General features: G+C 30.6%; 1 protein-coding gene and 1 long non-coding RNA gene across 2 annotated transcripts in view; one reads left to right on the top strand and one right to left on the bottom strand.

Annotated features, from left to right (window-relative positions):
• LOC114330885 (neuroendocrine convertase 2) overlaps positions 1-24,158 on the bottom strand; it is a 423,318-nt gene that overhangs the window by 343,017 nt on the left and 56,143 nt on the right. The gene's annotated exons all lie outside the window — the stretch shown is intronic.
• LOC126880507 (uncharacterized) lies at positions 212-23,876 on the top strand. The gene is made up of 2 exons (XR_007696614.1): positions 212-561; positions 23,555-23,876. It is a non-coding gene; the product is annotated as an uncharacterized LOC126880507 (long non-coding RNA).

Raw genomic sequence — 24,158 nt, 5'->3', positions numbered from 1 at the left:
GGAAGTCTTAATAGCCATGTTAGACGGAACTGCAGCACGGGGCGGAAAATGGTAGTGTAAACGAAACGCTCGTTGTACACGCACAATACTTCACCATTTTTGTAATAAGCTTTCACAGCAAATGCGCGTCATTCACCTGACCACGTCTCTATGATAACTAAACTTTCGACTCTCTAGATTCACAACGTTTACGTCGTAAGCTCGCGGCTTTTCTATTTTATCGTCAGCAGCGTTGCCAAATCGGACCGTTTCACTGAATCATCATGCATTTACATTGATATAAATGTAGATAATTTTGGGTTAACCACGCGTAAACACCTAATTGATAAAATAATGTTTTTTGGTCTTTCAGAAGCATTCCCTTACCTGCAATCTCTATTTCCGCTTATAAATTTGATTTCAGTTGTATTCATATCTGTTTTAATGATAAAAATTATGAAAACCGCATTATTTTCCTGAATCGTGAGGAAAAAATATTTTATTACCTCTGGAGCGTACAAAAGCCAGTCACGGTGTACACCTGTTCATTTGAAATGTTAGATACTGGCGTTCATTAGATAGGTAAGTCAAGCAATTTATTCTTTTTGGTTTTATTTACTGAACATAGATAACAGCTAAATGAGAAAAAATATCAGGAGCTCTGGATTAATGAATTGATTTTATTTTCAAATAGAAAAAATTTGAGTTTTGTGTTTAGAAGAAGTTTTTATATATTTGCCACCTTCATGGTATTCAGCTTAGACGAATTACATTATTGAAAATTTTGATTATGAGTGCGACAGAATTTACTTTCCCACACTGGTGCGGGAAAGTGCAACCTTCGGAAACAAAATGCGTGCGGGAAAGAGGCTGTTTTAGCACGGCCGTAGAAAATAGTTATTTTCCTAACTAAGTCATACTTTTCCGCACGAGATTGAAGAACGGACGCGAAGCGGAGTTCGGCAAGAAGTCGAGTGCGAAAAAGAGACTTTCCGCAAGAGTTAGGAAAAATATTTTTCTACGAGCGTTTAAAAAATGACCAAATCTTAATCAATTAATCAGTATCCTCATCGGTAAAAAATCCCCGTTTATCCACAATATCATCTATCGTTATTTTCATAAGTTCTTCTCTACGGCATGCGCCAGCTAATACAAATATTGCAGCTACTTTAATCATTAAATATATGTCACCAGGAGCTTTAGATATGCTGTTAACTTAAAATAATCGCCTATATTGACATTTTTTTCAATTTTTAATACTACCTTGAGCATGGAATAGTGTGAGCACAAAGTATTTGGTTTGCAGATTTTGGATAGACTAATAAAATAAGCTAAAAACACTTCCTCTTTTAAGCAATTTATATATGTATGTAAATTCAGTGCGGAAAAGTAATGCGGATAAGTAATACGGAAAAATAAAACTTTCCAAACTAAAACGCGTGCGGAAAAATAGACTTTTTGCAGGCTCGTAGAAAAAGTCATTTTCTAATTATTAATTAATTGTATTGGGCACTCCTCCTTTTTTATAATTATTAACATACTTAATTACATACCAACTAATTTTTATCCATTAAGCAGATCAGTGCAGTTCGACTTTATATCGGATCCTCTAATATTATAACAATCATAATGGCTTTTAATCTCAAAAATATCTCTAGAGCGAACTGCGAACACAAACAGAACATAATATAAAATTTACTGCACCATTCTGAACAGATATCCTGGGGCATACTTGTTATGAAATTCTAAAAATGGTAGGTATATACAGTATGTCCCTGTAAGTTGTATCCATATGGAATACTTTTTTATTATTAGTTTTACGAAAAAAAGTTATTCTTCATAAAAAGCTCTGCATAATCCAAAACCTAAAATTCAACCAACAGATATCAAATTTTATGAATATTATACGAGGTATGTCAAAAAGTTTGAATTTCACTCAAGAGTAAAGTAGCTTTATTTTTCACAATATTGAAAATTGCTATTATGAAAAGTTGTTTGGAATTAAAAACCATATTGTAATATGCAATTACATAGTTCTAATTGAAAAAATTTTTTTTTGAAAAATTATGGTTAACAACATTTTTATCAGTTATTTCAATTCTGATAACTCTTTTATTATTAATTTTACGAAAAAAAGTGATTCTTAATAAAAAGTTCTGCATGGTCTAAAACCTAAAATACAACCATCTTATATCAAATGTTATCAATTTTATACGAGGTATGTCAAAAAAGATAAATTTAGATCCAAAGTAAAGTACCTTTAGAGTTCAGAATAATTCAATTAGAAGGATGTAATTACATGCTGAAACATAGTTTTTAATTCTAAATACCTTTTCATAATAACAATTTTCGATATTGTCAAAAATAAAGGTATTTTACTCTTAAGAGAAATTCATATTTTTTGACATACCTCGTATAAAATGGATAAAATTTGACATAAGATGGTTGTATTTTAGATTTTAAACCATGCAGAACTTTTTATCAAGAATCACTTTTTTTAGTAAAATTAATAATAAAAGAGTTATCAGAATTTACATAACTGAGTTGTCCATAATTTTTCAAAAAAAATTTTTCTTCAATTAGAAAGATGTAATTGCATATTAAAATATAGTTTTTAATTCCAAACAACTTTTCATTATAGCAATTTTCAATATTGTGAAAAATAAAGCTACTTAACTCTTGAGTGAAATTCAAACTTTTTGACATACCTCGTATAATATTCATAAAATTTGATATCTGATGGCTGAATCTTAGATTTTAGACCATGCAGAGCTTTTTATGAAGAATAACTTTTTTTCGTAAAACTAATAATAAAAAAGTTTTCCATATGGATACAACTTACAGGGACATACTGTATATCTAAAAAAAAAACTAAATACAACAAATTAATTACATCAGAAACAAAGAGATAAAAATATTACTAGAAACAAGTCTACAATATATACGTAAAAGATACGATAATTATGTTACAAATTTTATGGATTGAAAAAAGAATTAACCATGTTCAATCAAAAAATGAATCCTTTAATTTGTAATCTCATATTAATTTTAACTTCCTAATTTTTTATATTTGTCAACTTTAAAAGTATGTACAAAGTTTTTGTTACTATGCTACATGCAGTAAACTCTATGCTGAGGTATACATTATTGGCGAACTTATAAATTAGTAGATTGCTTCCCGAAATTTTACCTTACCAATAACTGTAGTGTAATAATTCAGCAGCTGTGAATAAAACCACTTTTTACACCACGATTTGAACATTTATTTACATCGAATTGTACAATTAGTGACGGAATATAGAGGGCAGGTGGAATGCAGGAAAATCGCCGATATAAATGGTATAAACAAACATTCAATCCGATTCAATTGAGGAACAGAACAATACCGATTTGATTTAAAATATTTTAATGTACTCATAATGATAAAATTTACCTACTAAAAATTTCTTAATATTGACCGAATTCCATTCAAATCAACAATTTTCTGGTTTGTTTATACCACTTATAGTAGTTTAAATTTATTCCATCAGAGGTCAGATACCTACTTTGTTTTTCATCGCGAATTGCACACAGATTATACATCATCTGACAGGAGCTCTAAACAAATGACAATCGATGAAAAGCCCTATTAAAGAAATGGTGAACGAAAAGTCAAATTATGTACTCAAACAACGAAAATGTCAAATTATTATAGCCTCCTAACATTCACTTACATTTTTATACACATACATAGTGTTAATATCTACTTAGAAGGTAGTGATGCAAAAAACGAAGGGAAAATATTTCTTTTTGTTTTTGTTAAATTTAGGTTTATTTTTTTTTGGCTCCTTGTTAGAAACAAATATTATACAGGGCGATGTTTTAATATTATTCACAACAACCTATCCCTTTTGAACTTCTGGAAATTGGCTAAAAGGCAATTGCTTAAAATGTATAGCACTAGCAGCGGTAGTATTATTACTTATAAATTAAATATTTGTTAGAAAAAATTAATTTATCTGTTCTATGTCATATTATGTATAAGTTTTTAGTTTGTGAAAACTGTCATTATAGATAGCAGTGCGTGAAGTAACAATGTATTTTAAATGGGATTTACTTTTTCGCGCTGTTTTGACACGCTTTCATATAATCAAATATCCTTAACTTTTGTGTTGTCATGGTGATGACATAATGAGCAATAAATTACAACAAAAAATTTTGACAGTTTTGTGGTTTGAAAGGAATTAGAGTTTTTAAATGTCAAAGTTCTAAAAATTGTAGAATAGAAATAAATTCCAGTGACGAAGAGTTACAGTTTTTTTATTTGTTCATCATAGATAAAATATTGTATGAAACTGTGGTTGAAGTAGGTACTTTTTGCGAACTTACGCGATGTATAGCACTCGCTCCGTTGTCGCTCGTGCTCTAAACATCGCGTGCGTTCACAAAAAGCATACTTTACGAACTGTTTCATAAATAACTATTTTGTAATAAAAGTTAATTTTTTTAAATTTAAAAAAATTAACTTTCATTAAAAAATTATTATTTTTTAAATAGTTGTGCGACTTTTCAGTCAAAAGGAGATAAAGCAGGTCTTTTGATTTTTGAAGTTATACTTGTTTAGGCGCGTTTGAGAGTAAAATTTTATAATACTGCGCGCATGCGCACACAGACAGTATGGCGTTTAGTTGCTAAATCTTTCAAGTTATGTATATAAATATATCAGTGCAAGAAAAGTTGTGAAAATAATATATTAGTGTTTTTAGTAAATATATTTATTGTAATTTTTGTGTCTTTGGATTTGTCGTTCTCAGAAGTAAGATGAGTATTATTAAAACATTTTATTGTATATTTATTATACTTCACCTTGCCTGTTTGTTCCCGTGAATTGTCATTAGGTACGTCCGAACCGATACAGACACAGTCCTCGTAAGCGTATTTGGTATAGCATTCGGCCAGATATCGAGAGGTCTTGAGTTCGAATCCGGAGCAATCCTATACTTTTTTTTTAATTTTTTTGAAAGCGGTAAGCACAAAATTAGTTTCGTGTTAAAAAAAAATTAAAACAAACTGTTTAAAGTATATTTATTTTTAATAAATCATATAATAGTCTGGGCTGATTACTGGAGAATAGGCCATTTTTGGGAAAAGTTATTTACCAGCAATTTTATTGCTGGAATCGAATTATAAGATCCTATATATTAATAATATAGGTATGCAAAGTCCTCAGATAGTGTGCTACTTTTTTTATAAACAAAATGGCGCCCGAAAATCGTGTTTTTTTCAATTATTGCTCTAGAACTCCGAAGATTTTAACTTTACAACAAAAACACTCAAATAAAAATTCACCGTGATCAAATTCTTCATAGAGACGTGTTTTTCTCGATCTGATCCGACGAAAATTTTCCTCGGAAAATGCGGGTTTTCCCAACAAAATCTTTAATTTTCAAATAAAGTTTTAGATAAGTAATTATTTACCAATAATTAAATAATTTGGTGACTTAAAAGCCTTCTTGGTTTAGATTATAGTTCCAGAAGTTGGTAAAAATTAAACGAATATTTTAGCAACAATTCAATTGTTAATTAATAATTTACGGTCGCAATAATAACCAAAATAATTATGATGCACTGATCAAACTTTGAAATCTTATAAAGATGAGATGCCTATTTAACATTTTGTCGACAAAATATAAATTTTTTATTTTTTTTGCATAATCTTTAAATGTTTAAAAAAAATAGTTATAAACAAATTAACGTTTCTCAGAAAGTTTTTATTATATTATAATTTTAAAAAATAACTAAAATGCGCATTTCAAATATCTTGAAAATGAATGCTTTAAAACTTTTTTGCAACCATTTGCAAAAAAGTTATGAAACAGCAAAGTAAACATAAGATTACTACGGTGTTAATAATTTTTTAAATTCTTTCAAAGCGTAGAAGTGAGTTTAAAGTACAAGCTAATTATTTATAAAACAATATCGATTATCAGCTTAATGGTTATATTTTAATTAAAGATTATAAATATATTTTTTTGTAATTTACACGCGCGAAAGTAGAATAATACAGTACCGTAGCTACCCGCCCACATACACAACTCGCGCGAGTTTAAGCATGTCAGTCGCTTCGAGTGAACATTTTATCTCCGGCTCTGTATCAAGCCTACTTTCGCGCTAAAAATTACAAAAAAAAGTATTTTTAATCTTTGATTGAACTAATTTTTGACATTTTTTGTGAGTAATTAGATTGTACCATAGACTCACTTTTAAGCTTTGAAACAATTAAAACAAATTATAAACAATGGAGATATCGTATATTTATTTTGCTTTTCCTAACTTTTTTGCAAATGGTTGGAAAATTTTTTTAAAGCAATCCTTTTCAAGACCTATGAAATACGCATTTTAAGTATTTTTTTAAAATTAGAATGTAATAAACAATTTCCAAGAAATGTTAATTTGATTATAACAATTTTTTTAAACATTTAAAGATTATGCAAAAAAATGAAAAATTTATATTTTGTCGACAAAATATTAAATAGGCATCACACCTTTATAACATTTCTAAGTTTGATCAATGTCTCATGATTATTTTGGTTGTTATTGCGACTGTAAATTGTTAATTAACAATTGAATTGTTGCTAAAATATTCGTTTCATTTTAACCGGCTTCTGAATTTATAATCTATACCAAGAAAGCTTTTATTTCACTAAGCTATATAATTATTGATAAATGATTACTGGCCCAAAAAATTTATTTGAAAATTCGAGATTTTGTTGGGAAAACCCACATTTTCCGAGGAAAAGTTTCGTCGGAGCAAATCGGGAAAAACATGCTTCTATGTAGAATTAAATTGGGGTGAATTTTTATTTGAGTATTTTTGGTGTAAAGTTAAAATCTTCGGAGTTATAGAGCAATAATTGAAAAAAATACGATTTGTCGGCGCCATTTTGTTTATAAAAAAAGTAGCACACTATCTGTGGACTTTGCATAACTATATTAATAATATATAAGATCTTATAATTCGATTAAAGCAATAAAATTGCTGGTAAATAACCTTTCTTTGTACTTTACTAATTAGACCAACGTATTATAACTATTTTTTTTTAAATTTAAAGATTATGCAAAAAAAAAGAAAAATTTATATTTTGTCGATAAAATATTAAACAAGCATCTCATCTTTATAATCTTTTTAAGTTTGATCAATGTATCATGATTATTTTGGTTATTATTGCGATCGTAAATTGTTAATTAACAATTGAATTGTTGCTAAAATATTCGTTTAATTTTCACCGGCTTCTGGAATTACAATCTATACCAAGAAATCTTTGATGTCACTAAGTTATTTAATTATTGATTAATAATTACTTACCTAAAACTTTATTTGAAAATTATAGTTTTTGTTAGGAAAATCCGCATTTTCCGAGGAGAATTTTCGTCGGAGCAAATCGTAAAAAACATATCTCTATGCAGAATTTAATTGCGGTGAGTTTTTATTTGGTTGTTTTTGTTGTAAAAATAAAATCTTCGGAGTTATAGAGCATTAATTGAAAAAAATACGATTTGTCGGCGCCATTTTGTTTATAAAAAAAGTAGCACACTATCTGCGGACTTTGCATACCTATATTATTAATATATATGATCTTATAATTCGATTCCAGCAATAAAATTGCTGGTAAATAACTTTTCCATGAATTTTGCTAATTAGCCCAGAGTATAATAGGAGTATAACTTCTTAAGTGCGTACAAAGTACACACACATTCTTTTTTTTTTTGTCGAGCGACTATCGAGTTGACAGTATATTATACGCACTTCATTATATTCCTACAGACTTATGATACACAACTAAATAGTTGTTCGACTAAAAGTTGTATGCATGCGATGGGTCTTAGAAACATCGTTGGTATGATATTATAGGATAGACGGATATACGATGGAGATGCACGGTGGATAATTCAAGGACTGGGTAAAAAACAGAAGAGTAGAATGAAACGATCACATAAGTCGAATGACAACAACTAATAGTAGTAAAGACGGAGAGAAACAGTTCCCCAATAGGGAAGACGATCAGTGGGAAGACCACGAATACAGTGGATAACAACTTACTATATAGACGTTCAGAAAACGTCCGTATTTCGTCCAGTGGACGTCCAAATGACGCTCATATTTATTCTACCCGAAGTACGTCCAACATCGGAAGTCCCAAGGACGTTCATACTTTCCACCCGAAGTACGTCCAACGTCGGACGTCCGAAGAACGTCCGTTTATAGTCCATGGACGTTAGGACCAAATATGGACCTATTTTAGACGTCCAGAGAACGTCGTGCGCTCTTAGGGTAGAGCCACATCGAAAAAGAGACTGAGTCGTGTATACACAAATAAAAGAAGAAGAAGAATAAGTTGCTTAACTAAGTCAACTGGCAACCAAATCGCTGGCAGTTAAATTAATAAAAGCAGCAACAATATAGCGGCGTTTTAATGGCTTTTGTTTAAGTAAGATTAATTTTTATTACTAATCGCAAAATAAACAAACATCATAAAAAGGTTGGGTATCTAATATTTTTTCGCAACACGCACATATTTGTCAAAGAGATTATTTACAATTAAACATTTAGAACTAAACAAAGATCGATTACCTATACTTTATAAAGCAGATCAAAGCAGTGATAAAAAAGGGTGCCTATTTAGTACGATAACAGTAAGATATCAACTATATTCTTAGTACGATCTATTCAAAACCAATAACCTTTTCCATTAAAGTTAAATTATTGATATATTTTTGTAGGTGCTACAATTATAAAGGCAGTAGGTACTAAAATTGTCAGTCAATTAGAGAACTTCAACATACACTTCTTCAAAAAATGAATGCACCACCTTAAAACTGGGTCATTTTTGGTGTCTCGAATTTCATAAACCTGTTGTCCGATGCAAGTGATTGTTTTAATATGTCATAGCCCTATTCTTTAACAATATTGCTGTAATAATAGGGTTACTACACAGGTAAATAGTCATTGTATACCTACCGAGCAAGGCCGCATTTAGGTCAACTGACGCCATAGGCAATGCTCTAGTAGCCGCCCTTCAAACATGTACCATTTTTGCGGAAAAAAATTGCAAGCAGAATTTTTATTTAAATAAGAATACACAAAACAGAAATACATGGAAAAGACTGAGAGAGACCTATATCCAGCAGTGGATAGATCCGGGTTGAATGAAGATGATGATGATGATGACACTAAAAATGGATTTAAACCACGATATTTACATACATATAACAGAAAAAATTGTCATTCTAGTTCGATCACATCAGAGATTTCTTTCTTGATTTTTCTTTGAAAAAATCATCTATAATGTTGTCATAATTTATCGCCTTTATTACGTCACTTTCTGTGGACAAAATCGACAAATTATTAAGACGTTCTGGCGTCATACTTGATCGGAAATTATTTTTTTTTCTACAACCGTGTTAAAAATGCAATTTTTAGCACTCCATACTAGCGTTAAAAATGCTACTTTAAGGCACTAGTGCTTTAAAATATTTTTAAGGCACTGCAGTTCGTATTGACCGTATAGGCAATTTTGATGTAATGTCAAAAAAATATAAAAATGGAATTTCAGTCAAGTTCAAGTAAAAGTTTTTGTAGATATTGTCCTGTAATTACGTTTGTAGAAAAAATATTGTATGATATGCGTGTTAAAAAGTACATTTTTAAGGCACTCATGTGAATTGCAGAACTCGCTATCGCTCATTCTGCAAACTTTCACATGCGTGCCTTAAACGTGTACTTTTAACACTTATATCATAAATAACTATTAATTCTTGACATTTTACAACTACTGAGATGCACAAATAAATGCGCAAAGCAATGTCAAAATTACGGAAAATATCTTTCAATCCACTCTTCTTTAAATATTTAGATATGTAAATTGGTGATTTTATTATGGTATCCAAATGACGCTTTATTAAGTGCTAACGCATTTATGTATGAATGATGTATCTAGGTCGCCTTTATAAATTTGTATCCGATTTTAAGCTTCTTTAATAATTGCTTCATTGTTTAATTTCGGCAAATCGGTTATAACACGAAAAGGTTGATAAATAAGTCAATGAGATTCCAGACGTCTATTCAGGTCTCTTATCAGAGTGTCGATTATAATATAGAATGTCTGGATTTTCATCTCGTCACTAGCCGAAAAGTTTAGTTCATCATCGGCCCCCTCGTCGAATTGAATTTTTCGTTCTCTCTTTCTTATTTCATTATATGTTTTATTTGGGCACAATTTTTTGGCTTCCTCTTCATAAATGGCAAAATTGTTTCTGACTGAGGTAAAGTAATTTGAAAGAGCTTCATACTCTTTAATGACAGAACCCAGATCCATTGCAGGACTCTGGACATACTTATGGGATAAGTTCACTCTTTTTAAAATATGTTGTCGAATTACAGCCAATAAAGCCATACTTCAAAAGTGTCTTCAAAAAATAAGGCCATTTTTTCAAATATAGAAAGTGCTTGATGTTTCACAGCTGCAGTTTGACATTCGTGGTTAGATATTAAAAAGCGCATTTTCTATTTCGTTGAATCTAGTGTATAACGCTTTATTTGCGTCCACCCTTGCGGACCACCTAGTTTCATTAACAGATTTTACAACAGATGATTTTAATTTAATGGATGTACTTAAATTTTATTCGATTTTAATTTTTATATACAAATATTTTTTGTGTAATATTTTTGCCGCCCCCTCATAATTTGACGCCCTGGGTAACTGCCTATATTGCCTAATGGATAAAGCGGCCCTGATACCGAGTGTACTAATCAAACTGTGTATTTTTCTCAAAGTTCGCCAAACCCTGTGGAATATTCTAGTAATTTAGTCTGTTCTTTAACGGTAAAATATTGCAAAACCTCTAAATTTTAAAGAACCGCTTGGATTGACATGAAGTTTGGCATACACATAGCTAACAAGTCAAAGAAAAAAAGTGATATTGTGCCGATATGTGCTTTTGCCCTGGAGGTGGTTTTCACCCCCTCTTGGTGGTGAAAAAATATTCGTCCAAAGAAAGTCAGGAAATAGATAAACTGGATAATTTTAAGTAACTTTTGTTCTATATTGTTTTTTCACCAAGTCAATACTTTTCGAGTTATTTGGCAGTGAATATGTTCATTTTTTCAACAAAATAACCACGCTTTTAGACGGTTTTTCGCAAATAACTCAAATAGTAAGTATTTTGTCGAAAAAACATGTTGAGAAAAAATATAGCCTGTAAAAAATTTAAAAAAAGGTGTATACATTACGTCTCTATACCTAGTAGAAGCAGATTTATAGCTAATGAAAATAAGTTCATATTCGTCAAATTCCAAATGGAATACTTTAACGTGAAATAACCAAAAATGAAGCAAATTTCGGGGAAAACTCATTACAACTTATTTAAAGTGTTTAAAAAAAGGTTCATTTTTGTTTTATAAAAAAAATTTCTAGCATCAAAATTAAACAAGTAACGCTCAAAATAAAGTTAGTCCCTTTTGGTTTTGGTAAAAAAATCGAGAAAATCATCCCCTAATTAGTATCTTAAATGAACTTAATCGTTACGACTTCACAAGTTTCTTGACTCGTGTATATATTGTTTATATGATCTGTAAGTTTCATCGCTTCAAAGTCCTTATTATTGAAAGGGCAGTAGTTAAAATGGGTTGAACGAGTCACTGATCACGAATGTATGCAAATTTAGAAACACCAAATCTTAATCAATTTTTGTCTAACAGAAAAACAAAAAAATACATGATATTCAGAAAAGCAAATCTGACTTTTTTTGGGTTTCGAGATTTTTGGTATCTCTAACAATTTTTAAGTTATTTTGAAAAAAAAAACATATTTTTCAAAATTTAAATTTTTAAAAAATTTACTTTGAAACCAATTTTTTTTTTAAATAAGCACTTTGAATCGATGAAACTTACAGATCATATAAACACAACATAAATAAAATAATTTGTGGAGCGGTAACGATTAATTTCATTTAAGTTGCTAATTAGGGGTTGGTCTTCCCGATTTTTTTTTGCAAAAACAAAAGGGACCAACTTTATTTTGAGCGTAACTTGCTTAAATTTAATGCTAGAAACTTTTTGTAAAAACAAATAAAGATTGTTTAAAACACTTTAAAAAAGTTATAATGGGTTTTCCCCAAAAAGTGCCTAATTTTTTGGATATTCCACGTCGAAATATTCTATTTGAAATTTGGTGAATATAAATCTATTTTTCATTGGCTATAACTCTGGTTATGCGAGATAAAGAGACCTAAGGCGTACACCATTTTTTTACTTTTTTATAAGCTATACTTTTGCTAAGAACGTTTTTTTCGACAAAATGCTTACTTTTTGAGTTATTTGCGAAAAACCGTCTAAAAATGTGGTTATTTTGTTGAAAAATGAACTTATTAAGTCGCAAATAACTCGAAAAGTATTGACTTGGCGAAAAAGCTCTATAGAACAAAAGTTACTTAAAATTAGTCAGTTTACCCATTTCCGGACTTATTTTAGACATACACTTTTTCACCCCCAAGAGGGGGTGAAAGTCACCCCCAGGGCAAAAGCACACATCGGCACAATATCACTTTTTTTCTTTGACATGTAAGCTATACGCATGCCAAATTTTATGTCAATCCAAGCGGTTCTTTAAAATTTAGAGCAAAAGCTGTAACAGAATGGACTAATTGATAAAATACTGAAATTAAAACCAACTATAGCCTCAAGTTTTCTTAGTATACTGTTTTTTGATTCATACGCTTATGTTGGATAATAAAAGAGATACTTTAACATCTAGCCATGTTTTTCATCAACACAGGGTGTTTTTAAATAAGCATGTCAAACTTTAAGGGGTAATTCTGCATGAAAAAATAATGACAGTTTGTTTTATAAACGTATGTCCGCAAATGCTTCGTTTCCGAGGTACGCGGTGTTGAAATTTTCCTTACAAACTAACGATTTATTTATTGCTCTAAAACCAGTTGAGATATGTAAATGATATTTGAGGGATTTTAAGAGGTAGTTATTATGCATTTTTGACATACAATTAAAAATTCTATATTCACCATTGGCGCGCATACGGGTCATAATACCCGTACTACGACGCCGTCGACAACTTTTTTTTTAAACTACTAATAGTCCAAGTAATGAAGCTGAAAATAGGACAAAACCTCGCAATTTTTACAGAATGGATCGATTTGCTTGAAAATTTAAGAATAAGTAGTGGCTAGTCCAAGAATCAAAATCTATATAATGCCGAAAGGCGCTTTTACCATGGGGGTGGTTGCCACCCCATCTCATGGGTGGAAATTTTTTATTATATTTTGACCACAAAAGTTGGTAAAACCATTCGTTCTAAGCAAATAACGTTCTATATATTTCTTTAATAAAATTAATAGTTTTCGATTTATTCGCTATATAAAGTTAGTTTTATATCGAAAAAATCAATGTTTTTAATAAGTTTTCTGCTAATAATTTCAAAAGTTTTCGTTTTATCAAAACAACTTTACTTAAGGCTATGGGTACATAATTCGCAAATATTTTACGTGTATCCCTACTTTTTCTGTCTTTACACGGCAAATTACGCGTAGTAAAATTCACACTGGTATGGATATGTAAACATTACTAAATGTCATTCTACTTGAAAATGTCATCATTAATTTAAAGAGATGGGTTTTGAATGTTCTTGGATAACTGTTATTTTTATAATTGGAAATTATTAATTACGTTAATAAATGTGATAATTTTTCACCAACTATGTATTCAGTGATTGTAATAATTTATTTGTACAACAAAGACTAATACTCAATCGAGAAAAGAGGAAAAGTGTTAAAGTGATTTTTTAATAATATATTGTTATGGAACGCTTACAATTTTGAACATCTTTAAGAACAAAATACTTGGATCACAGAATATATTATCCTGATGTATTCTCTGCTTGGATCTTCCACAAATAATACACAATAAATAACTTTTTATTAAGTTCACGTCTTAAATCAATTATTTATCAAATACACTATATTTAAATAAAATTTAATCAATAACTCAACATATTCCCGATGCAATGTCAAATATTTAAAATTGTCACTGATTGTCAGTGTCTGACTGACAATATTATATTCGGCTGAGTGTGTTGTAAGACAAAGATAGATTTGGAAAATATTACCACGGCATTGTGTTTATTTTTTTCGAATCCTGAAAAAACCAATAAATATTTTTAAAAAATTTCAACGCAGAATGAAAGACTAAATCATTACCGAGGGCCGAAAGTCCCTTAGAATAAATAAAAAGTTTATTTTGAATGATATATTTGAAATTAAAAATCACACTAAATTTTCTCTTAGTTTTTCACCCCTGTAACTTATTAAAATAAACATTATAGAAGTTCTCAGGGACTTTCGGCCCTCGCTAATAACGTGATCTTTCATTCTGCGTTTAAATTTTTAAAAAATACTTATTAGTTTTCTCAGGATTCGAAAAAAATGAATCCCCATTTGAATAGCATTGCAGCCTAAAATACGTACCGATCCTCTTAACAAAAATGTACCTTTTAAAAAATAAACAAATCCGTTTTTTTTAATTATCTTTAAGACCAATAGTAATCGAGCTACACTTTATTATATGTTAGCTCTTCTTCGTCAAATGCTAAATATTGTAGTTTCAAAGTCAAAGACGGGAAAACTATGCATTTTTTGAAAGTAACTTGTTCAAACTAATTTAAAGTATTTAAAAATATCTATCTCTAGAAATAAAAAAGTCTCTAGCTCCAAAATTAAGTGAATTATAATGAAAAGAATGCCAGTCCCTATTTTTTCAGCGAAAAAGTGATCGGAAGCAACCTCCTAATCACCACCCTAATTTAAATTTGGTGATTGACATTATTTGGTCTTTATTTATGTATTATTCATAGGTTCTAGAAGTTTGATCGCATAGAATGATTAGTTCTAAAAAAAAACGGAGTTAAATGCGAATAACGAATTTTTGTAGTTTGGATAAAAATGGCTTTTTCTTATACGAAATGAATGATACGAAAAAATGTAGGTTATTTAATTCTCAAGAACTTGGTTTGAAAAAATTTTTTCAACGGTAAAAATTGAGTGAATCGTAAATGAGTATTATCAAAAAACATTGATTTTTTCGATATAAAACTAACACTTTCGATATCGAATAAATCGAAAACTATTAATTTTCTCAAAAAAATATATAAAACATTTTTTGCTTAGAACGAACATTTTTATCCACTTTTGATAATAAACTTTCAATAATAAAAAATTTCCACCCTCGAGATGGGGTGGCAACCACCCCCATGGAAAAAGCGCCTTTCGGCATCATATAGATTGTGATCCTTGGATTATTCACTACTTATTTTAAAATTTTCAAGCAAATCGATCCATTCTGTAAAAATTGCGAGGTGAAAGCTTCGGTTCCTGGACTATAATAATTCATAACCACTCTGCTAGTTAAAATGATGAAACTATATTATACCGGGTATCCACTTATATTTTCCCCCATTTTAACTGCCTATAAATTTTAAACGCTTCAAGATAGAAATATGCGGTTTTCGCTGAAATGTTTTATTTTAGTAAAAGTTTTGTCTGAATGGATTGAATTTTTTATATCGCTTTCAAATACGAAATAAAAAATGGCGGATTTTTGAAAAAAACTTTGTTGACTTTTTTTCATGGAACACCCAGTATATTTTTTTGTAAATTGAAAGAAAGATCATTCACCTATCCAGCGATATAAAGTTTTTTAAAATCGGTTGTCAAATCACTGAGTAATTAATTTTTAAAATGAGGGGTGCAACGTGGATATCACATACCTAAATAACATAACTGAGCAAAATGATATTATGTTATGTGATTTTCACATTGCATCTCTCATTTTAAAAATTAATTGCTCAGTCATTTGGCAACCGATTTTAAAAAATTTTATATCGCTGGATAGGTAAATGACCGTTTTTTCAAGACACAAAAAATATACTGGGAGTTTTAATAAAAAAGTCAACAACTTTTTTTTTCAAAAATCCGCCATTTTTTATTTAAAAGCGATATAAAAAATGGTTATTTACCTAAAAACTTGAAAAAACGGTCATTTATCTATCCAGCGCTATAAAATTTTTTAAAATTGGTTCTCAAATGACTGAGCAATTAATTTTTAAAATGAGACATGCATTGTGGAAATCACATAACTTAGTTAGTTATGTTATTTAGGTATGTGATATCCACGTTGCACCTCTCATTTTAAAAATTAATTACTCAGTGATTTGACAACCGATTTTGAAAAACTTTATATCGCTAGATAGGTTAATGGCCTTTTTTTCAATTTAAAAAAGAATATACTGGGTGTTCCATTAAAAAAAAGTCAACAAAGTTTTTTTCAAAAATCCGCCATTTTTTATTTCGTATTTGAAAGCGATATAAAAAATTCCATCCATTCAGACAAAACTTTTACTAAAATAAAACATTTCAGTGAAAACCGCATATTTCTATCTTGAGCCGTTTAGAAGTTATAGGCAATTAAAATGGGGGAAAATATAAGTGGACACCCGGTATTAAGAAGATATATGCGCGTAATATGGTAATAAGAGACGAAAGAGCTTCTACATCGCATATTCTATTTTCAATGAAATTTAACAGGCTGTTCATTTATTAGATGTTATTCAATCATTGGTCGATTGAGCCTTGAGCCCATTGTATTGTTCAGAACTGGAAGACAAAATTTCGTCAAACGAAAACCGACTCGGCTCAACAGGTGAGTTCGGTGGGACTGTCCCTGCCTCCCTTAACGGGGTATTGTAGGGCATTGTAGGCGTTATTGCCAACATAAAAGAGCTGTGTTTCTGTTCCATTTGAAAGCGTATCAGACAATTCGCAATAAATATAACAATCATGATTATGGGTGATCAGTGCCGGTTTAACCTAACTTCGGGCCCTGGGCACTAGAGATTTAGGGGCCCCCTTCATTGCTATTCGTTGTCAATTTTTTTAACAAAAAAAAAACACATGCATTAATCTGTATTAACTATAAACGTTTATTGTAAAACTCATACATTTTTAAGAATTTTAAAAAAGATTTTTAAAACAAACGAGAAAAATAGCAAACGTAAAAAATATTTCAAAAAATACATTTAAAAATATATAAAAAAAAAACAGAAACAACAGAACAACACAAAACAAACAAAAAAAACATTCTAAAAATATATAAAACAAAAATTAGCTCACTTTTTTTTGACTAGGCATTAGCAAACTGCCATATTAATAATATCAAAATTCAGTTGCTCCATTTCTTCATTTTTTATAATAGATACGATAGTAATAATGCGTCTAGGTTTTCTTGTCCCTCAATATGTACCTTTATTCTTTTTAAAGCCAAAAAAGACCGATCGCCTGACGCATTAGAAATTGGTATCGTCAAATAAACTTGCAGTAAAGTTAAAAACTGGCTAAAGTTGCCTTTATATCCTGGATGACACCAAATTTTCAAATGTTTATTGAAATTTTGGCATAACGTTATAAAATGAATAATTTCATTATGCAAGTTCTCTTTGGTTTATCAACATCTTTTTTATATTCCTCACATAAAATATTAATTTAATTTTTGATTTCTTTATTTAGCGTAAAAAAACATTTAACATCTTTGTAGCATTATATTCTCTTTAAAAGATCTTGAGAAATATTGTGGCATATAACATTAAATGGGTACCTACTTCAATTCTGAATATCTCTTGCCCCTCTAAAATAGTTTCACTTTCAACTGCTCCATCGAAAAATGTTTTTTTTTCTTTGTTTTTTAAGGCAAATTCTATAGAATATGTTTGAGATTATTGCCTTCACAAAAAAATATTTTTGACACGTTCAAGTCCATAGTTTCTCCCGTTTTGTTTGTTGCATTCACTCGTTTTAAAATCCTTGCCCAAATCAGTGTCGATAGAGTATCCAAGTTAACCTGTCTCAAAGGTAGGTATCCATTTTATTATGCAGCGACTTGGCTTCACTTCTAACTGCTGATTTTTTGTCTCTATTATTGCTTAATTGTAACAATATGTATGATGGACCCGTAGGTTTTAAGGAAAGCATTTACAGCGTCAAAAGTTTCTACATGTTTTGTTTTCATCGCTTCCAGAAATTCACTGCAAGTTTGGTCAGACATGATCCATCTAACTCCAACTGATGATCTTGTTATTAATGTAACCATAGAGTTCAGAAGAAATTTACTTTCTTCGTGAAATTTGGGTAAACTATTCAAATATTTCCAGTGGGTAAAATATATCCAAAATCAGTTTAACTATTTTTTTCAATTGAAAATAATTTGTACGGGTAACAATAAACAGCTTTAACACTCCTCTTTGCCTCCATTGGGTTTTAAGAATATACAATGCATGAAAGCAACTCTATAAGAGTTGCTTTCATTTAATCATATATAAGCTTTGTCTTATACTTAACATAAATGCAACATAAAGTCTTGGACTTAACATAAATGCAACAAAGACAAAGTTACTTGTGGTTAGTAAACAAGACGTCGGCCCTATGCAACTAATTGTCAGTGATGAATCAATAACAAAAGTTAACCATTTTAAATACCTAGGATGTTGGATAAACGAGACACTAAATCCGGATGAAGAAATTAAAACTCGTATAGAAATTGCAAGAGGAGCATTTATGAAACTTAGATCTATTCTGAGCAACTCTCAGCTGAACTTACAACTAAGAATCAAGTTCCTAAAATGTTGTGTGTATCCTGTATTACTATATGGATGTGAAACCTGGATTATGAAGATTAACATGATGAACAAATTAGAAGCCTTTGAGATGTGGTCGTATCGTAGAATGCTCAGAATATCTTGGGTTGAACGCATTTCAAACAGAGAAGTCTTAAACACAGTAGGTCAAGGCGAAGGTGACTTAATGAAGATGATAAAGAAGAGAAAACTTGAATATCTGGGGCATATAATGAGAGATAGCAGATACAGGATGCTGCAGTTAATACTCAATGGAAAGATCGACGGAAAAAGAGGAATTGGTCGAAGGAAATATTCATGGCTCCGGAACCTTCGTTAATGGACTGGCTTATCAGCAGATCAATTGTTACATGCCGCACAAGATCGAGAACGATATCGGCAAATTGTTATGGAAGCTACCCACGCCTAAAAATTTGGGCACGGTACTTAAAGAAGAAGAAAGCTTTGTCTCCAGCTTCATACATTTTTTTACAATTTTCTAAGGAGTAGCTCTTTGGTTTAAAAGTTGTCACAGTTCTTATTTATCGGTTTAAAATCAGACCATTACGAAATCGCAGGTATTTCGTGGTCTTTTTCTCTATTTAAAAAAATATGCTCCTCGATTATTTAGCGGACTTTAATTTGTTATTAATAAAAGGAATGGTCCCTACGGACCCCTCCGGGGTCCATGCCCCTGGGCGCCCGCCCCAAGCGCCCAATGGATAAAACGGCACTGTGGGTGATTCCATTTCAAACCACTCAATTTTGGATCCAAAAAAGCTTTTGGATCCGATTTGTCTGAAACTTGGTGTATAGCTTCTGCAGAACGTAAAAGTAAGCTCGAGCTAAAACATTTAAGCCCGAACAGTCTTCTTCTTTTTTTTTTAAATGTCATTTTTACCGATTTTACATTGATTTGAATATTTTTTTTGACATTGATGTTTTATCACAAAATATCAGTGGAAAAGTAATGTTTTATTAGAAGAGACTCGGTTTATAGTTTTATTAGAAAATGTCATTGTAAGGCATTATAATAAGTTATTTTGATTCAAAACAAATCTTTGATCAAATTTTAGTATAGAAAACGTTAAAATACATTTTAACATTTTCCTCCATTCCAAAAATAGGTGATTTTCGATTTAACTACAAATTTACCCACATATAGCCAAAACATAGGACTTTAAGTGGTTAAGAGGATTTTTATAGTGTTACAATAAAAAAATAGTTATACCTATGCAATGTTATCAGAGTCAAAAATACAGGAGTCTACTGTAAGTAGAATTAACTCGAAAAATATCGACCTCACGACAAAAATTGTCAAAATGTAATTAAAATAATTATTGTAAATACGATTTATTTGGAACAATTTTAGTTCCTACCATTTTTGTCAAAAAGTTGAAAATGGCGAAGATATTGAACAAAAACAAATGCTATAAAACCAATCATGTCTTACAATTGCGCCTTTACCGTATATGTACTACCTTAAATATTGATTTTGGTAGAAAAATGAAAGAAATCAAAATTGTATAAAATTTAATTCTCTACATTTTTGTATAGGAACATTTTTGTCGCAAAACTAATAATAAACGAGATAGTTCAATAATTATGCTCAAACTGTCCCCCCCAAAGTTTCCACCTTAACTCGAAAAATATCGACCGCACAAAAAAATGTAATAAAAAATTATAGGAAATCGCATTTTTAACAATTTTAGTACTTACACACTTTTTGCCGAAAAGTTGCAAATGTCGGAGATATTGAACAAAAACGGTTCTCCTTTAAGATCAAGATGGCGGCTAACGCAACGGCGGAATTCATTCGCGATTTTAAATTTTGACTACTATTGACTCCCCTAAAGATTATAAAAATAAAATTTTGGGCAGCTCGGCATGCAAGGTGAAATGCTATCCCGACTGGTCTATAATTTTTTGACTGTGATATTGCATGTAACCTTTTTTGTATTTTAAAACTATACTAATCATTTTAACCACTTAAAATACTGTGGCTCGGCTATTATGTGGGCAAATTTTTATCTAAATCTATGGACATGTATTTTGGGATTGGAGGAAAATGTAAACGGTATTTTAACATTTTCTACAGTAAAAGTTTTGATTAAAAACTTGTTTTTGAATCAAAATAACTTACTATAATGCCTTATAATGATGTCCCTTCTATTAAAACATTATTTTTGCATTGATACTTTATGATATAACATACAAATTTGTTTAAATAAGTACCAAATCACTGTAAAATCCCTAAAATTGATATTTTGAGAAAAAAGAAGAAGAATGTTCGGGCTAAATGCTTCAGCTTGAGCTTATTTTTACGTTCCACAGAAGCTATATTATGTATACCAAGTTTCAGACAAATCGGATGTCCAAAGTTTTTGTCTGAGTGATTTGACATGGAATGTACCATATACTAATAGTTGCATATTAGAAGGTAAGTTTAAAAAGATATTTAAATAAGAAAAAAATTGAAAAGTTATCTTAATCCGTTTAATCTACATAAAGAGATAACAGCGGGATCACTAGTGTTTATTGTGTTTCCGCATCATTATCATTTTGATAATATGCACACTTTCCTGTTTTTATTATAATGTTATGTCATTGTTATATTATTTTTTTCTACGAGCGTGCAAAAATGTCTACTTTCGCGCACGCATTTTAGTTTAGAAAGTTTCACTTTCCGCACGCGTGTTACTTTTCCGCACGCGTGTTACTTTTCCGTACGCGGTTTTTACTTTTCCGCACGCGTGTTAATTTAGATATGCTAATATGGCCTTAAAGTAATTATAATACATGCAATAAACTAATATTAAGATATTATTTACTAATTTATTTCAAATATATCTTATTGTGTTCCTGTTTTAATGAAATTAACGCGACAATTCGATGAAATAAAATTATTTTGACATAATATTCGAAAGTCAAATCGGTAGACAATAACAGTCGTTTTGAATCATCGTCATGGAAACCAAGATCGTCGTCATGCTAACTAATTATATTGAAAGTTTGGTTTTGACAACCTTGTCAAAGAATTAATTTGTGTATGTATTTTCATATTAATTAAATTAATTGATTAAGATTTGGTAATTTTTTAAAGACTCTTAGAAAAAATATTGTTCCTAACTCTTGCAGAAAGTCTCTTTTTCCGCACTCGACTGCTTGCCGAACTCCCGCTTCGCGTCGTTCGGCAAACTGCAGTCGCGTGCGGAAAAGAATGACTTTCTGCACTTGTTAGGAAAATAACTATTTTCTACGAGCGTGCAAAAAGTATATTTTTCCGCACGCGTTTTAGTTTGAAAAGTTTTACTTTTTCGCATTAATTTTCCGCACTGAATTTAGATAATTTAATATGGCCTTAAAATAATTATAATACATGCAATAAACTAATATTTAGATGTTATTTACTAATTTATTTCAAATGTTCTTATTGTGTTCATGTTTATAGAAATTAACGCGACAATTCGATGAAATAAAATTATTTTGACATAATATTCGAAAGTCAAATCAGTAGACAATAACAGTGGTTTTGAATCGTCGTCATGGAAACCAAGATCGTCGTCATGCGTGGTCATGCTAACCAATTAGTTCGTTCGCGGGTACCTGAAATAGGGCTTTTCATTCACAGTCATTTGTTTCGAGCTTCTGTCATATGTCACATAATATTAATTTATCTACGTCATACGTTATTGGTATATAAACAATACAAACCAAAGACGTATGGCGTAGATATATCAATATTATGTGACACATGACAGAAGCTCGAAACAAATGACAGTCGATGAAAAGCCCTATTGCCAGAAAATTGGATAAATTGTCAGACAACGCATGCGCACTTTAAAATAATATAAATAACATCGTTAATAGATAAATATACAAGCTATATTTACCTATTATACATAATTTAATAATTAGTTATTAATATTAATTAAAAGTAAATATACCTTGTTTATTTATCTATTAACGATATTATTTATATTAAGTAAGGTTAGAAATTGTCGGCGACAATTTTGTCAACTGTACCCGCGAACGCACCTTATATTTAAAGTTTGGTTTTGACAACCTTGTCAAAGAATTAATTTGTGTATTTTCATCTTTAATTAATTAAATTAATTGATTAAGATTTGGTGATTTTTAAACGCTTGTAGAAAAAATATTGTTCCTAACTCTTGCGGAAAGTCACTTTTCCACACTCGACTGCTTGCCGAACTCCGCTTCGCGTCGTTCGGCAAACTGCAATCGCGTGCGGAAAAGTATGACTTTCCGCACTTGTTAGGAAATAGTATATTGTGCAACAAGTGCAGAAAGGTACTAATTTCTCACGAGTTTGAAAAGTTGCGGTACGAGCGCAAGCGAGAAGAGAAACTCTCTTCCCACTGTGTCATTGGCATTTAAAAGGTGTTGTAATCCATTCATATAATCACTTAACATAACTGTATCGTCTGCATATCTGATGGTATTTATCAGAATTCCATTAACTTTCACACCCCATTCCAAATTATGCAGCGCTTCCTTAGTCGTAACTAATTAGACACACCATGAGAATATGTGAAATATTCGGTAATCAGTTTGGCTTTATGCAGGACAGATAAAACACAGATACAATTTTCATTATAAGGCAGTTGATGAAAAAATACAAGAATTACTACAGGAATAAAGAAACAAACGCTCATATTATTATGGTCTTCATTGATCTTGAGAAAGCATATTATAGAGTTCCTCGATTCTGTGGTGGGCGCTAAATAAGAAAGGAGTCCCCCGAACTAGTTTTAGGACAGGTGTGGGAGACACTGATAAATTTCATGTGAAAGTAGGTTTGCACCAAGGATTAGTGCTCAGTCCTTATTTGTTCTCATTAGTTTTAGATCAGATAACAGCGAAACTACAGGATAACATTCCCTGGTGCTACTGTATGCTGATGTTGCAGTGTTCGTGGGAAATAGTGAAGGCGACTTAGAACAAAAACTGGAACAGTAGAGACCAGCTCTTGAGGAAGAAATTTTATAACTTGGTAGGACCCCGCATAGGGATAATGGCTAAGATAATGATGATGAAAGCTTGAAGCGCATAATTTAGAAATAAAGTTTTTAACTTTGCTAGTTGAGTTTACCAGAATTATATTTAAACTTTATGTATTTAATTAGAGGTTTATAAATATACCGACCATGTTTTAATTTTAAATTATGGTAAACTATTTAGGTCAGGTTTAATATGTGCGGGGGCTTAACGACCTTTCCACTGGACCTGAGGTCCCTTGTGGCTCTCTTAAGTAGGTTTAACTATAGTTAGGGTAAACTATATTATTTGCAGATACAACAAACACCAGACATGTTTCCTAACTTTCCAACTTGTGACTGATTTTAGATTCGGACAACCGTACTTTTGGAAAACTTAAACAATGAAGTCAAACAATTCCATTATTATGCGGGAATATAAATTTAAAATAACAAGGATAATCTGATA

The sequence above is a fragment of the Diabrotica virgifera genome, chromosome 2 (genome assembly GCF_917563875.1).
Source record: "Diabrotica virgifera virgifera chromosome 2, PGI_DIABVI_V3a".
In the NCBI taxonomy this organism is placed as follows: domain Eukaryota; kingdom Metazoa; phylum Arthropoda; class Insecta; order Coleoptera; family Chrysomelidae; genus Diabrotica; species Diabrotica virgifera.
Note: the sequence above shows the minus strand (reverse complement) of the source record. Positions and strands in the feature narration are given on the sequence as shown.